This window comes from Onychostoma macrolepis, chromosome 05 (assembly GCF_012432095.1).
Source record: "Onychostoma macrolepis isolate SWU-2019 chromosome 05, ASM1243209v1, whole genome shotgun sequence".
Classification (NCBI taxonomy): Eukaryota; Metazoa; Chordata; class Actinopteri; order Cypriniformes; family Cyprinidae; genus Onychostoma; species Onychostoma macrolepis.
Genome location: NC_081159.1, coordinates 32,770,621 through 32,776,620, shown reverse-complemented (window position 1 = coordinate 32,776,620; position 6,000 = coordinate 32,770,621).

The following is a 6,000-nucleotide window of genomic DNA, read 5'->3' as shown; positions in this document are numbered from 1 at the left end:
TGCCCACTGCTCTGGGTGTGTGTGCGCACTTGGATGGGTTAAATGCAGAGCACAAATTCAGAGTATGGGTCGCCACATGTCACTTCACTGTTCTCTATTCTGATTTCCTGCTAAAGAAACATTTCTTATTATTATTATCATCATTATTTAAAACAGTTGAAAAGATTTTTTTTTTTTTCAGTATTCTCTGATGAATAGAAATATCCAAAGACCAGCATTTATACATTATAACCATTCAAAAGCTTGGAGTCAGTGTATATATATTAAGAAATTATAGAAATTAATACTATTATTTAGCAAGGACGCTTTAAATTGATCAAAAGTGATGATAAAGTCTTTATAATGAATGAAGAATTGATAATGTTACAAAAGATTTCTATTTCAGATAAATGTTGTTCTTCTGAACTTTCTATTCAAAACCTGAAAACAATTTTACTCAGCCGTTTTCAACATAATACTAATAATAAATGTTTTTGAGCAGCAAATAGGAATATTAGAATGATGATAGAATGATTTCTGAAGGATCATGTGACTGGAGTAATGATGCTAAAAATTCAGCTTTGAAATCACAGGAATAAATTACATTTTAAAATATATTCAAATAGAACATTAAATAGAATATTAAATAGAATTAAATAGTAAACAAATAGTAAACATTAACATTAACAATCCTACTGTTCAAAAACTTTTGACTGGTAGTGTACAATTGAAAGAGAAGACAGCACTGTAATAATTTCAGACTTTATTGTAGATGTTTTGATAGAATGGGCTCTCCCTCATTCTCTGAGCCTGCTTCTGCCTCATCTTCAATGGAAGTATAAGTATTAGACATTTAATTTAATATTATACAGCATAAATCTATATTATATACTAATAATCAGCTAATTTAGAACATTTATATTACCTTTTTAACTACTTTAGACCTATTAATATGGTTTTAGTAAAATATTATAAATGTGTTAGATTACTAGTAACTAAGACAAGTGATTATAATGAGAAATATACTTAATATCAAGAATTAAAGTGTGACAAACTGCTAAATATTCTATATGATGATTTACTTGCTGGCTTGCTGGAGCTTTGAATTCATGTTTGCGATGTTGAACTGCTTTTAGCTGCCTCCCTTTGCTCTTTCTCTTTCTTTCTCCGTTTTTGTGAAGGCATTGTTTATTTATTTTTTTTTATTTGTTTTTTTTGTTTTTTGTTTTTCTACAAAGTGTGCCAACAACAGCAAATTTGGTGTTATTTATATTAGATCTGATCGGGTACAACAATTTGATTAGACATTCTAAGAACGTGGATATTCTGTACAAGTTGTTACGACTTTTAGAAGACCGAGAGCAAATCATTACCGACAGAAATACAAAAACTCCTACTCCAGGAGGGGAAGGTCCTTGCAGGCTAGGGAGGTGAACTTAAGAGGCGAGGGGATCCATGGGGAAAACAGAAGACAAAACACTGAACCAAATGGAGAGGTAAATGCAGATCAACTTTTTTATCGGTCTGGTGACAAAAAAAAAAGGAAAAGAAAAAGAAAAAATAGGTCACGGGGAGCACATGGGGAGAAAAACACAAACAGACAGTCCAAGGGTGTGACACACATTAGGGCTTTTCACACTGCGCTTAACCCCGGGTTATCGTCGTTCTAAACACCGCTTTTAACCCCGGGTAAAGACACGTTTCACACCTGTAATTTGAAAGCGGTGTTAGCACCGCATTGATTGAAGTGTGACAAGCAATGTAGGCAGCAATTCTAATTATTTCACAGAACTTTTGGTCATCCTTGATTGGACATTGCCCTGCTTCCCCACTGACACGGCAAATGCATTAACAATTTAATTTAACAATTAATTTTGTGTGTGTGTGTTGAGTGTTTTTTTTAAATTCATTTAACTGTGTTCTGATATCTGATTTCTGATTCTGATGCATTCTGATGAACTATCCCTTTAAGTCTCTATTTTAGTTAATAACTAGTTCCACATTGACCTACTCCACTGAAACTGATGTTTAATGAGTGTCTTTTTTCAATGTTGATTATCTCAATCACACATTGGTGGGCGGAGTTAGTGTAAATAGCCTCTGCCAACAAGGCTCCAACTTGCCTCGACACACCTGCCTTGAAGTTTCAAGTATACCAAGCAAGACCTTGATTAGCTGGTTCAGGTGTGTTTGATTAGGGTTGGAGATAAACTCTGCAAGACACCGGCCCTCAGGAACAAGTTTGGTGACCCCTGGTGTAAATAGACACTCCGAAATAATAATAATTTTTTCAGTGAACTTTGAGTGAGAATTTCCACGGTGGGATGGGTGGGGGTTTTGATTGGGGATAGTCCTGCTTATAAGATTACATACTGCAGAAAATGCAAATATGTTACAAATTTTAACTAAATGAGAGGGAACATGAAAATTGCATGTCATTTTTATTTAATACCGTCCTGAATAAGCTATTTCACATAACAGATGTTTATGTACTCCACAAGACAAAATAATAACTGAATTCATAAAAAATTACCCCGTTCAAAGGTTTACATACTCATGAATCTTAATAATATGGGTTGTTTCCTGGATGATCCATGACCTTCTGTAGTTGTTCATGAGTCGCTCGTTGGTCCTGAGCAGTTCAACTGCCTGCTGTTCTTCAGAAAAATCCTCCAGCTCCTGCACATTCTTTGGTTTTTCAACATTTTCTGCATATTTGAACCCTTTCCAACAGTGACTGTATGATTTTGAGATCCATCTTTTCTGAGGGCAGTTGAGGGACTCATACACAGCTATTACAAAAGGTGGAATCATTTAATGATGCTCAAGAAGGCAGCACAATACATTAAGAGCCAGAGGGTGTGAACACTTGAACAGGATGATGATGTGAAAATTTTTCTTATTTTGTTTAAAGATCATATTTTTTCATTAGGTACTGCACTTAAGAAGCTACATAAATACTTACATGTTTCCCAGAAGACAAGATAAGTAAAATTTACCCTAATCATCCAGCTCACATCCAGTTTACATCCCCAGCTCTTAATGCATTGTGTTGCCTTCTTGAGCATCAGTAAATATTTTCACCTTATATAATAGTTATGTATGAGTCCCCCAATTGTCGTCCATGTGAAAAGATGGATCTCAAAATCATCATTCAGGTGGACAATCAAGATTATTTTGAATGCAGCATTGTTGACATGGTGGTCCAGAACAACATCACCAGCCACAAAGGAAGAGGCCTGTGGAGATGTTGACAGGACAGGAGCTTGTTAAGCATGGATTCAACCTTCTTACATGTTTTCTCCTATGATGCAAGAGCAGCAAATATGTAGATAAAATGCAACGAAATTCTCTTCCAGATGTAAATGAAAGGCAACATCAATAATTCAGGAAGATTCATGTATACAGCAAACACACACACACACTTCCTATTGGTCAGTGTTAGAGGAGCTCAGCTTAGCCTGACAGTTGGCCTGCTTTAGACCAGGTTAGTTTCCCAGCATAAGCTGACTACCCAGTGACTAAGCTTGATCTAGGCCTATGTTAAATTTGCTTTATGGAACAAAATCATTTAACAATGAGTCAGACTAAATGAAATAAGCCTGGCTTATTTGGTTAACTTGTTTTATGAAACAGGCCTCAAGGCATTAAAAGTGATCATATTTTCTGCATTGCATCGTATTGCCTAACAACACCCTTCAGCCGTGATTTATTCAAGATACAGCACAGGCTCGAGTACCTTATTGCTTTTATAAAACGGTTACCACACAATAAATAATAGTAAAACCAAAAATGTATATTTTGAAATGTTACTTTTTTTTCAAGCTTTGCTGGATAGCCAGTTAGTAACATGATCCTCATCTACATGCCTGCTGTAACATCCGCCTCATCATCCAAGTACATCCTCCTCCTCCTCCTCTTTATTACCCAGCAACATCAACCACAGTTTCTTAACACTCAGTAACATCAGTCAGACAACTCCTAAACTTGCTACGCAAACAAGAGCAGGTAGTGCCTTTTAGAGAAGTTGCATAGTCACCCTTAGCCTATTTCATAAGAGAATCCCCATGCTATATACCAGTGACCATCAGCAGACCCTGGACATGCCAGTGGTAGGTGTGTATTATTATTACCGTATTGACCCGAATATAAGACGATGTTTTTTTCTTGGAAATACATCTGAAAAAACGCGGGGTCTAGACTAAATATTCGGGGTCTAGACTTTGACACGTCAGTAATACACCCACAACAATAGGTGGCGCCAAACACGCACAAAACGAGTGTGCCATGAAATATGTAATGTATGTGTGTTATAAAGATCGCGAGAGAAAAAAGAAAAAGCAAAGCTTACAGCGGCACGAGTCGTGACTGTCATGTTAGCCTGATGGGAACAAACTTCCTCTGTAAGTGATTTTAAAACACAAGACAGTAGGCTACCCAGATTTGAAGACTACAATAAGATTTCACTTCTACTGTTAATAAAATGTTGGTAGGCTACTATGAGATGGATAGCCTAAATGTTATATAATTCAGATGGGCTACCTGTTAGTTTTATGGTATATCAAAAAGTGTATATTTTTCAGTGTCATTGCTGGTACATTTTACCAGTATTTAGCATACTTTCAAAAACAAAAATTAAAATAGGAAAAATATGCAATTTGAAAATAATTTAAGAAAAAATGTTTTACAGAGAGAGAAAAACAAAAAACAAAAAAAAAAACAAGATTTGGTTTTCAAAAAGCCTTTTTCCAAAAGGTAGATCTGGAAAAAGGGGTGTCGTCTTATAATCAGGGTCGTCTTATATTCGGGACAATACGGTATTTATTTTATTTTATTTTTCGCTTGGCCCCCCAACAAACACAATTTGTGATGCCATGCCTATCCAATGGCTTTCACATTAGGGCACTTCTACCAGGCTATAGGTAGGTTTTTCATTTGGGTTCACTTTTCCATCTGGACTGGCACCAAGGTGTGAAGCATCGGGGTGGATGAAGTCACCACAAGGAAGAACATTAACATCAAAATTCTCAGCATTGCAGTGAAGAACCTCTGCTAAGCTGCTTTTTTCGAACTTGCTTGCAGATGTCATGACAAAACATGTATATCTCTTGCACTACATTGTAATCTGATTTGCACATCATGCACTTTACATTGATTTTTATTTTATGAACTGTTGTCAAAATAAAATGGTTTTGAAGAATACGCTTTTTCTTTTTTTCAACTGGGTGCAGAGCCTATACCAGGCCTGCTGTTTGCTTGTGCATTTTATAAACAATTTTAAACATTTAATAATATTACCCGCTTAATTGATGTTTTAAGTCTACAGGTGGTGTGGTATTGTGTTTATTTATTTGCCTTTTGTATACGTGCTTATAGAATTGCAACGTTTTAAGTCAAATTCATTGTAAAGATTTACATTTCTCAATTTCATGCATGTGATAAAATGAAAAATGTGCCATAGTGTAGTGGAAGACCACTGCTGTTTATTGGAAAACAAACAGTTAAAATAATTTAAACTAAAGCCATTTACTATCGGACATCATTCCAATTTATTAAGTGTGTGTATATATAGTGGGAGCTGAATCTTCAAATGTCATGCCATTTAAATGAAGGGAACATTTTTTAAAGCAAACATAATTTGGTGCCCTGAAATCCCCCGAACACTGAATAAGGGTTCAAATGACCATTACTATGTAATATAAAAGATAGGTCAGTAGGCACAGAAAACAAGCATTTTTAATCACATGCCATGATATATTAATCCTATTCGCAGAGGGTGCTGTTACTAAGTTGTTATAGACACTGAGACAACCAATATATTTGAAACCATCTTTAGCTAAATCCAGTCAAATCCAGTCTGTATTTACTTCAATCTGACATGGCTCCTCATGCTTTCTTATTGACAACACTTGGGCCTAATTTACCACTTTTCCCTGCAATACTATTTGAGACTGTTTGAGAAATTGGCCCTCACAAGTATAGTTAAACCAGTATACACAAATAGTTAATTATTTATTTTTA